The sequence below is a fragment of the Propithecus coquereli genome, unplaced genomic scaffold, assembly GCF_000956105.1.
Source record: "Propithecus coquereli isolate 6110/MARCELLA unplaced genomic scaffold, Pcoq_1.0 Scaffold188, whole genome shotgun sequence".
NCBI classification, from domain to species: Eukaryota; Metazoa; Chordata; class Mammalia; order Primates; family Indriidae; genus Propithecus; species Propithecus coquereli.
This window is the reverse complement of record NW_012143634.1, coordinates 555,480-567,926: the sequence shown is the minus strand read 5'-3', so window position 1 is coordinate 567,926 and position 12,447 is coordinate 555,480.

Below are 12,447 nucleotides of genomic sequence, written 5' to 3'. Positions count from 1 at the left end.
TCGATTTTGTTTCATCTTTTTTAATTTTCCAGCAGCACGACAAGGGTAAGTTTCATAGCAAAAGACACATCTCTTTTAAATCCGAATGGACAACTCATTAAGAATTTGAAAGCTGATGGAGAAAAAAATAAAGCTCAATTAACATGTCTGTAAGATCACCTAGCATGCCATTACACATGACTCAGATCACCTTCTTACAAGGTGCAAGCCATCATTTCCAAACAAGTTACAATACTGTAGGCACAAGAGATGTACCAATAAGCATTTATTCATTTATATTGCCAAGTTTAAATATCACAATAAATTAAGTCACAACTGTAAATTCAACATATAATATTTAATCATTCTTGCCCTGTGTTTCTTTGTATGAAAAATGAGGTGACTGGACAAGGCCATTTTTAGTAACTCCCCCCATATAATTATTATGCAGGAGGGACATGAGCTACATTTTGAAAGGCAATGGCCTAGATAGGCCCTAGGATGTTCTAATGGTTAATGAATGTAAAATAGTTCAGAAGATGCCAACCCTGACCATAACAGATATTAAACTAGGGGTATGAAAAATTACATTAATGCAAATTTTAAAATATTTTCAACTAAATATACATTTACTACATATCAAATTGTGGGATAGAGCCAAACTACTTAGAAGAAATATGTATAACAGCTAAAAACTAAAAAGCTAAGTGTCTATCTCAAGACATTAAGAAGAACAAAATAAACCCAAAGAAAGTACAAAGGAGGAAATATGAGTAACAGCAGAAATGAAATAGAAAACAAGCATAAAAGATAATTAACAAAGGCATAAGTTGGCCATTTGAGATTAATATGTCAAATCTTTGATGAAGACTGATGAATAAAACAGAAAGACACATAACTAGACATTGTAAAGATGATTAAAGAGCATATTTCAACCAACTTGATATAAAAAAGTTTAAAATTTTGGACAAATTGGAAAAATTCTCAAAAAAGTACAACTTATCAAAACTGTCACAAGAAATATAAAACCTGAATAGTCCTATAAGAAACTAAATCAGTAATTTAAAACCTTCCCATAGTAAAAAAAATAAATAAATAAACTGCATGCCCGGATGGCTTCACCAGCAAGTTTTACCAAAAATTTAAGGCAGCAACAACAGTTCACACAAACATTTAAGGATAAGTCATACAAACACTACCAGAGCAAAGGGGACCTTCCCCAGCTTGGAGTTGAGAATGAGCCAAATGCAAAAACACAATTAGAAATGCACAAGAACTGAAAACTATAGATCAACCTCATTCATAATGGTTGATCCAAAAGCATTAAAGAAAATATTAGCACATAAAATCCATATTATTTAGAAAGAATAGACTGAGTGTGGTGCAGACAACATAAGGAGACCCCGTCTCTACAAAAATTTTTTAAAAAAATTAGCCAGGGGCAGTGGCACCCACCCCCAGTCCCAACTACTTGGGAGACTGAGGCAGGAGGATTACTTGAGCCCAGGAGTTCAAGAGTACAGTGAGCTATGATCATGCCACTTCTCTCCAGCCTGGGAAACAGAGTGAGACTCTGTCTCTTAATTGATAATAAAAAGGATAACACAGTTGATCAAACTGCATTTAAACTAGGAATCCACGCTTACTTTAATTTTTCAAGTCAATCAATGTAACTTACCACATTAAGAGATTAAAGGAAGAAAATCATATTATCAAGTCAATAGATGTACAAAAGTGACACCTATGATGATTTAAAAGAATGGAACTTGCTACTCTGAAAAAGATACATACCAAAAACCTATAATAAACACCATACTTAAGCGTGAAGCATCAAAAGCTTTCTCTTTTAGAAAAGGAAATGACAGGATGTCTACCATCATCTCTTCTACTCAACACTGTACTACAAGTCCTGGCCATTGCAGTAAGGCAAGAGAAAGGTATAAAGATTAACAAAGGAAAAAGAACTAATATTTATAAATAAGAAGACTGTGTTCACAGAAAAATCAAAGGAATCACTATTACTACAATTTTTTCTTTTCCTTTTTTTTTTTTTTTTTTTTTTAAAAAGAAACAGAGTTTCGCTATGTTGCCCAGGCTGGACTCAAGCGATCCTCCCGCCTCAGCCTCCTCAGTAGCTGGGACTACAGGCATGCGCCACCACGCCCAGCTACAATTTTAAAGGGTTTAGCAAGATTGCTGAATAACAGAATACAAAAATATATTTTATCAGCAATTTTTAGAAATAAATTTTCAAAAGATATGCCATTTTGAGAACATCAAAATAGGACAAGTACCTGGAATAAATCTAACAAAACATGTGCATTACTGAATTATATTGAGCAAATAAAGCCAGACACAAGAGTATGTGCTGTGTTAATCCACTTATAGAAAGCTCAACAACAAGCTAAACTATATAATTTAGAGATGAATATTGAGGTAGTAAAATTAAAAAGCAAAACAAGGAGCTATTTTTCTAAAAATCAAGACACCTCTGAAAGAAACAGATAATTAAAAGGGGAAAGTGGGAATTTAGGGTCCTAGCATGTTCCACTTCTTGATGTCAGTGTGGTTAGATGGGGCTCATTTACAATATTTCTTTCAGGTGTACACTGTTTATACATTTCTGTATGCATATTGTATTTCATACATGAACACACACGCACAAATTTTTTTTTTAATTCCCAAATAAGCAGCTACAAAACAGGGAGAAGAATCCATAGGGTAACTGCATCATTTAAGATGTAAAGCTAACTAGTTTGGAACAATCACTTTGAGGAAACACTTGTAGTTAAACGTCGTATGTTTTTTTAAACAGAGGACTAACAGGGAGACTACTAACAGGGGAGACAGCTAAAAGCATGGGTTTTTAAGTCAGAAAACTTGGGTTTCAATTTTAGCTCCACCACTCTCACACCACAACCTTGGGAGTTTTAGTAAGTCTAGTTTTCTCTAATGCAAAATAAGAATTCTACTTAACTCATGAGGCTTAGAGAGGACATATCTAAAGCATCCCGTCACATAACAGAAGGTCAGTAAATGGAAATTGCTTTTGTAATCATCACGGATGTAACTAGAAGGTGGGCATCTTCTCATTTTTATTAGTAAGTTTACAATCTTGAGCTGACATTAAAAGTTCTGAGCACAGGCATTACCAGCCATTCAGTTAATAAAAATTGACCACCAAAAACTATCTCACTTGAAATTAAAAGATGACAAGGTTTACAGAACTCACAATAAATTACATTTAAGACATTCAATAAATATGACTATATTTGGCTGTTCCAATAGTTCTTCTATAAAAAGAATAAGAATCCCTTTTACATACTAGATGACCTCAGTATAACTTTCACATAAAAATAATAAAGAGCCTTCACAGGCTGAGAACCTTAAGGACATACACATCACCCAATCAATAATGATCATTCATTCACATTAGTCCAAATGAGTGTTCGAGCACACAGATATTCACTGTGACAGCACCAGCTGCCCACGAGATCTCTCATTCTCCCAGTCCATCTTAGTCCTATGCGTTCACAGTACAAGCAACCAAAGGCCATGGAGAATCTACTGAACATTTAGAAAAACAGTGTTAAGATGGGGGAAAAAAGTGTCTAAGAGACAAATGTGCTTTTGAACCTTGGCTGTGCCACTTCCTAATCGGATATCCTCTCTTTAAGCTGCAGTGTCCCGAATTGTCCAGCTGGAATAAAATTAATCTCACAAGGTAGTTCTATGGAAATTCTTCACTGCTCAATGGTGGGGCCGTCACTCTCCTGAGTGAAGCCACCTCTTAAATTCAGATATCCCACTCTACCAGATTGTGCCTACGTCCTCACAAAGGTGATTCCTTGCGAAGTGTTTTCTGCCAGGTGGCTAATATAGCCACTAATGATGTATCTCCTGTGCTATGTGGATTAGAATCCTAGAAACTCAGACCTGCAGGAGAGCTCTGAGACCACCAAGACATAATAGACTCTCTAGTCATAACCTACTGCATCTACCTAAACTTACCCTTTTTTTTTTTTTTACATCATTTTAGAGATCATCAGTACAAGGTGGTTAACTGCTAAGGATCTGGTCTGCGTAAAGAATTATGTTATTCAAATTATGTTAATACAAATCCATCATTTCAGGTCAGACATTTTTCAAGGGCAAACACTTCATCATTTATTAGCAAATATGCATGGACTTTCCATAACACTCCTGCCAAAACAACACTGCTTCCTTGGTTAATTCTTCCGATTCTTGTCATTCATTTATCTTCCTTTAAGTATGGCTTTCAAATCTAAGGTTGGGAACTTCAGCAACCAAACTGAAAACTGACTTTTTATTGCAACCAACTTTTCAATTTTTCAATTTTTTTTCATACATATGGTAGCTGGATATCCTAGAGCATGGGTCGGAAAACTTTTTCTATGAAGGGTCAGTCAGTAAATATTTTTGGCTTTGCTGGCCATATGGTCTCTGTCACAACTACTCAACTCTGCCTTTGCAGCACAAAAGCAATCACAGGCAATATATAAATAAATGGGCATAGCTATTTTCCAATAAAACTTTGTTTACTAAAACAGGTGTCAGGGCCAGATTTAGCCTACCCTTTGTTTGCCTGCCCCTGCCACAGAACAGTGCTTCTCAAAGGCACATCTGACTCACCCCTAGGGATCTTGCTAAATTGCAGGTTTTAATTCAGTGGGCTCTGGAGTGGGGCCTGAGATTCTATTATACATTATGCACAAACTCACAGGTCACGCTGATGTTACTGGTCCAAGGACTGTACTTTAAGTAGCAAGGGTCTAGAAGAGCCATTCTCAACCCTGACTATACATTACAATCACATAGGTAGCTGAAACATGCATGTATACACACCCACACACACACACACACACACACAATTACCCACACGCCACCTTGGGTCACCTGAATCAGAAATTCGAGATGGAGCACAGTCATCTATATTTTGTTAAAAAAAAAATCTCCAGGGGATTCTAATGTGCAGTTAGGATTCAGATCCCATTAGAAGAAAAGATGGTAAAGAAACATAATTGTCAGTACTCTGTAATCGAAGGATGGCTTTAATAATTATGTGGCCCTTTTCCTATCCTCCTAAAAAGAGAAAGAAAAGTTGGGTAAAGGGAAACTCAAAAGATTCAGGCTGTGTTTAAAGAATTTCATGACTATGAGGTATTTGATATAACTGAATTAAGGAAGACATACAATTAACTTCTCTAGAACACTGTATTTCATGTGAAGAGCATATCTGGGAATTGTCAAGTGAAGACAAGGAATGGAATGACATTGCTTTCTCTTAGGGCTTTACAATTTCTCTTGTATCTCTATCCAAACAGTACATTAGGAAGTCACTCAAAACGTACATTTTAAATTACTCCATTTCATAGAGTATTCTTAATAAAAAAGTATCAGAAGCATGATTTTTTTGTTCTACATTCTCCATTTTGTGCAAAATTTATTTCTACCCAAGTTCTAAGAATTCTTGATTTTCCAAATTCATCCTATAGAAAGTAAGTTGTTACTATAGCATCATTTTTCCATCCTAATATTATTTCCCTCTCATTTATTCTATGGTTTTTTTGCATATAGCAACCACACACAAATCCCTAGTGCAAGCTTGCTCATAGCACTGGGATCCTTTGCAACATTCAGGAAGGAATGTATCTTAAAACTATGGGAACATTTAGGCCAGGGGCGGTGGCTCACGCCTGTAATCCTAGCACTCTGGGAGGCCAAGGCGGGCGGATTGTTTGAGCTCAGGAGTTCGAGACCAGCCTGAGCAATAGCGAGACCCCGTCTCTACCAAAAACAGAAAGAAATTAATCGGACAGCTAAAAACATATAGAAAAAATTAGCCGGGCATGGTGGCACATGCCTGTAATCCCAGCTACTAGGGAGGCTGAGACAGTAGGATTGCTTGAGCCCAGGAGTTTGAGGTTGCTGTGAGCTAGGCTGACGCCACGGCACTCGCCCCAGGCAAGAGAGTGAGACTGTCTCAAAAAAAAAAAAAAAAAAAAAAAAAACCAAAAAAAACTATGGGAACATTTAGCTCAATACCATAGTTTCAAACATCTCTAAAGTGCTATTTGTGCTTAATCAATCCCAGATCTGTCGATTCTTATGAGTAACACATCTTTATCCTCATCCAGGCACATTAGTGAAGACTATACCAGAATAAGCTGGTTCATTATTTTGCTTAGTATTACTGTATTTTGAAGATAAAGACATTAACTCCTTTCATGTATTGCTGAACAATTATTTAGTACTTCTATATTTTTATCTGACAATAGCTATAAGTAATCTTTATTCAGATTGAGAATGTTCTAGCCTTTAGGTAAGAATTAGCTGTTACTATCATAGCTATTTCAATCAATGGAATATTGGTGGACTGCTGTGCTTATGAAGAAGACCCCAAAGGCAATTACAGCAACAACAAAAATAAATAAATGGGACCTGATCAAATTAAAAAGCTTCTGCACAGCCAAAGAAACGGTCACAAGAGCAAACAGGCAACCCACAGAATGGGAGAAAATTTTCGCGTGCTACAAATCCGACAGAGGGCTGATAACCAGAATCTATTTAGAACTCAGAAAAATCAGCAAGAAAAAATCAAACAGCCCTATTAAAAAGTGGGCAAAGGATATGAACAGAAACTTTGCAAAAGAAGACAGAATAATGGCCAAAAAACATATGAAAAAATGCTCAACATCTCTAATCATCAGGGAAATGCAAATCAAAACCACAATGAGATATCACCTATCTCCAGTGAGAATGGCCTTTATCAAAAAGACCCAAAACAATAAATGTTGGCGTGGATGCGGAGAGGTAGGAACACTCATACACTGCCGGTGGGACTGCAAATTAGTACAATCTCTGTGGAAAGCACAATGGAGATACCTTAAAGAGATACAAATAGAACTACCATTTGATCCAGCAATCCCATTACTGGGCATCTACCCAAAAGAGCAAAAGTCGCTCTATGAAAAAGACACCTGCACTCGAATGTTCACAGCAGCACAATTCACAATTGCAAAGATGTAGAAACAACCCAAGTGTCCATCAATACATGAGTGGATTAATAAACTGTGGTATATGTATACCATAGAATACTATTCAGCTTTAAGAAACAATGGTGATATAGCACCTCTTATATACTCCTGGAAAGCGCTGGAACACATTCTACTAAGTGAGGTATCCCAAGAATGGAAAAACAAGTGCCACATGTACTCACCATCAAATTGGTATTAGCTGATCAACATTTAAGTGCACATATAAGAATAACATGTATTAGATGTTGGGCAGGGGGAGGGGGGGGGAGGGGGGAGGGGACGGGTATATGCACAAACAATGAGTGAGATGCGCACCTCCGGGGGAATGGATACACTTGAAGCTCGGACTTGCGGGGGAGGGAGGGTAAGGGCATCATACGTAACCTAATCATCTGTACCCCCATAACATGCTGAAATAAAAAAAAGCATTTTATCTAGAAATAAATTATGTGGAAATTAAGACAAGGGATGTGACTATTTGCTTAAAGCTTCTCCTGTTTGTTGACTAATTCACAGGTGAGTTATGGATTAACACCTACTGAAGGAAAACTCAAAGTTAGGTAGGGGATTCAGATACAAAAAGGTCAAAGGGTTGCATCTGGTGATGATCTTCTAGCTGGCAGGGACTCTAAATTTAGAGTCCCAAGGTGGTAGGTACATGGCATCACATAGCGAGAGGGCTGAGAGTGCTAGCTCAGGTCTTTTTTCCTCTTATAAATTTACCAGTCCCACTCTGATGATAGCCCATCAGTCCATTAGCCCATTAAACCACTAACTCATTAATCCACTAATCCACGAATGAATTAATCCATTATTGAGGGCAGAGCCCTCATGACCCAATCATCTCTTAAAGCCACCACTTCTCAATATTGCCACATTGGGGATTAAGTTTCAACATGAGTTTTGAAGGGGACACACACTGAACCTATAGCAGATTCCATTTTAACTATGCCTATTTTTAAATACTGTATTACACTAAAAAACTTTTTTCAGACTTTAATCATTGACTTATTCATTATGGTCAAATTAAAAGGCAAATAATTCAAAAAGAAACCTTTTCTTTTAAAACATTTCTCCAAAAGTTTCCTAAGAACTACCCACATCAGTGCTGTTCAAGTTTTAATATAGATCTGAATCTCCTGAAAATATTGTTAAAATGCAGAATCTGATTCAGTAGCTCTGAGGTGGGGCCAAAGATGCTGCATTTGTAAGGAGGTCCCAGGTGATTTGGATGCTGATGGTCCTTGTACCACCCTTTAAGTAGCAAAGAATATGTAACATTCACCTGGTATGTTGAAATTTTGATTCCTTCCCCTACACTATTACCTTGGGATGTGGGATCAGGAATTTTAAATTAGCTCCCCAATAACTACAAACTGTTTTAAAGGATTTAAGGAGACTAATCCACAAATTCACCCAATTTTTTCCTTAATGACTAGAGAATCCACAGCATTGTGTATCTTTGTTAAAAACCTAAGAAAAGTCAAGTTCCATCCAAGTAGCTACACCCAACTAGCACATTCAGTACCATGGCAAAATTGTATCTTCAGAGGGAACTAGCATTTGCTGGCAGCCTATTTATTAATATTACTCATAATATTATAATTAAATGTGCATGATGCTTTCCAAACATCATTTCTTTTAATCCTTCCATTTCACAGAGGAGGCACCTGAAGACAGAGCCCCTGCCCAGGGTCAGAAGCTCGATTCAAAAGTGACAAGCCTGTCTATATCTGCTACTTTCATTTACTTGTATTTTTATGCTCTATCTCTGATCATTTCATCCCCCTTCAGGTGGTAGATGGGATTATCATTCCCAACTATTTCTTCCTCCCTATAATAGGATTATGCTCCCCTGCCCATTTTCAGGATTTGGCCCTGTGACATGCTTTGACCAATGAAATGTGAGCAAATGAGACACCAATCGCCTCTAAGCAGAAGTTTTAACTGAGTTTCATGGTTGGATCAGGCCCTCCTTTTCCTGGTCTCTGCCAAAGGCACATCCCATATAGGAACTCTTCTTTCAGCATTACTTTTAATAATAAAAAAGAAATCTTAGAAATAACCTATTGTCTATTAAAGATATTAATTACACAAAGACACATAATAATATGAAAAAATATATAATGTAAAATGAAAAATATAATATGACGACGATTACAGCTATGGGAAACTGCAATATACATATGCACGGGGGAAAAAGACTGAAAGGAAATATATATCAAAAAATATTCTAAGATTTTGTTGGAATTAGAGAAGAGGACAAAAATTAACCGTGTCACAGTGTCATATTGCTTCAATAATATACAGATTTATCTTGTTTCAAAATTCAAGGCAATACTTTTTAAAATACAGCATTAGACAGTATGAACCACGAGCACGCCTTGCAAAAGTGAAAATGCCACACCCCAGAACTTTGCTCTATATGTGCAATAAAATCTCAGGGTCATCGTTTCTAAGCAACATGACCCTGTTTAAGTTAACCACTCTGTGCCTGTTTCCTCTTCCATGAATTTAATAATATCTACTTCTTGGGCTATTTAGCACATTAAATAAGGTAATATATATAAAGCACCTAACTCATAAACATCCAATAAAAGTACCTTTCTTTCATTACAGCTAATACCACAGAAAATTGATGTAATTTTATCTATTAGAGAAAGGAACTCATCAATGAAGCGCTAACCAAACATAATATTCAAGGCAATTTAAGACCCTCAGCAGTCCATGGACTCAGCTGTAAGAAGATTCTACAGCAAAGATCACTTTTAAGGACCCTTGTGATTCACCTGGATAATCCAGGATAATCTATTTTAAAATCAGCTGAGTGGCAATCTTAATTCCATTTGCAAACCTTAATTCTCTTTTACCATATCAACATGTTCACAGATTCCAGGGATTAGGATAGTACAGACATCTTTGGAGATTGTCTTAACCTATTTTGTGTTGCTACAAGAGAATACCTGAGGCTGGGTAATTTATAAAGAGGAGGTTCATAGGCTGAGAAATTCAATGGCATTGCTCTGGCTTCTGGTGAGGACTTTGGTGCTGAGTCACAATACGGCGGAGAAAGTCAAAACAGAAGCGAACACTTGCAAAGCAAGGAAAACCTGAAGAAAGTCCTGGCTTTGCAACGCATTCCCGCGAGAACTAATCCATTCCCGGCAGAACTAATCAAGTCTCTCCAGAGCGAAAACTCACTACCGCGAGAACAGCACCAAACCAACCATTCGTGACGGCCCACAGCCATGACCCAAACAATTCCCACGAGGCCCCACCTCCCAACACTGCCACACTGAGGATCAAATTTTAATAGCAGCTTTGGTGGGGACAAACCCCGCCCAAACCACAGCAGAGGGCCATTATTCTACCTATCACACTGTGGTACTTCCTATAAAATAGTTCAATATTGGCTGTGTGTGGTGGCTCATACCTGTAATCCCAGCACTTTGGCTGAGGTGGGGAGGATCGCTTGAGGTCAGGAGATCACTTGAGATCAGGAGTTGGTGCCAGCCTGAGCAAGAGCAAACCCCGTCTGCAAAAAAAATAGAAAAATTAGCCGGGCATGGTGACATATGCCTGTAGTCCCAGCTACTCAGGAGGCTGAGGCAGGAGGATTACTTGAGCCCAGGAGTTTGAGGTTGCTGTGAGCTAGGCTGACACCACTGCACTCTAGCCCGGGCAACAGAGTGAGACTATCTCATAAAAATAAAATAATAATAAAGTTCAATATTTAATAACCTGCCTGAAACCAACAAAATACACTGTCAACTTCTCTTTCCTGATGTTATACTTGACCTTCCCTGTGGCAGATCAATATTCAGTGTCTTAAAGCAGAAACATACTTATCTATAGGAAGTGTACTTGAATGAACGAATGCTCTCCCTCAGTTATTCAGTGCTGACTGAGGGCCAAGTCCCATGGAAATAAAGCAGACAGTCTCTGCCCATAAGGCACTCACCCACTAGAGGCAGGGATGAAGCATAAGTACAAAATGGAATCCCAGTAACACTGAAATCAGGGCTACTAGAGGGACCTTTGAAGTTCTGTGGAGCTTCAACTGAGGTTGCTGCTGAAGGCTTCCCTGAAGAGGGGCGTTACAGCAGAATGTTAATGGAGGCAGAATGTTTATGGAAGAAAAGAGGAGCAAGGGGCTGAATGCATAAGGCTCAGCGTGGTGTCAAGGGTTATGAGGAAACAGCCCTCGGTGCTGGTGAGCACAGACTGAGGCAGAGTAAGGAAGTGACTATGGGCTGCTGCTGAATTCCACTGGAGAACATCATTTAAGAAACTAGGAAAGGTGGAATCCAGCCTAGATCCTGAGAAGGGATCATAAAGGCTAAAAGAAGAAAGAAAAAGTACCCAGAAACAGAGCATCAAGTTGAAGACAAGCAGATTCCATTGAGAATCAGCTCCTGGAGTTCACCATGAGGTCACTGATGAACAAGGCCAGATCAGTGACCCAAAGAGAGACCAGAAAGCAAACTGCAACAAACTGGGGGAGGAGGGGGCAGACAAGAGAGGCAGGGAACAGAAGGGGAAAAGGGGGACAAGAGGGAGGTGAAGGACAAGAAGGCGGGGGATGAGAGAGAAGGGGAGAAGTGGGAGAGAGAACTTTTCTGAGCTGCCACCACCAAGCACCAGTCACTGTGCTTGTACATTATCGTATAAGGAATGGTCAGTTGAAAAACCTGGGACTCTGTTTGGGAGTTTCTCTTTTCAGTACTAAAGTATTGAAAAGAAGCAGTACGTAGGAAGAAGTAAAAAATTCTACAAGCTTGGACACATTCATAGGCCAAGGAGAAGAACCAGCAGAAATGGAGCACAAGACAATATAGGACACAGACAGGATGATTGCTAGAATAAGTTCTGAAAGAGGCAAAATGGGTCAGAATCAAGAGCACAGGCAGGGGGGTCAGCTTTGGGTAGGCCATGGAGAGCCCTCTTCTCTCTAGTGGGCAGAGGTACCACCATCAAAATAGGCGGGAGGGCTGTGAAGTAGTTATGAAGTGAAAAATGTCAGTGGAGTTAGGGAGAAGTAAATTGGAAAATCCCAATGTTTGAAAGCAAAGACCTTTATCAAAATTGTAGAAGTAATTGCACAAACCAGGGTTTAAACAAAGAACAGTAGTCTCAGTTGTGGTTTTACTTTGAAGCAACTGTTACCCTAGGTAAGTCAGTTAAATTTCCTAAGCTGCGTCTTTAAAATATGGGGATTTGGTAAGATGATCACACTTTACATTTCAATGGCTTCAAGGACAGAGCTCATACCTTGAACATAGTGTCAGCTTACCTACCAAAAACAAAAAACAAAAGTGAGGAGAGAATAAAACTCAAAGTGTATATAATTTAAATACCCTTGGGCCATTTTTATATCTTGCTTTTGATAGTGACAGCCACAACAAACAGA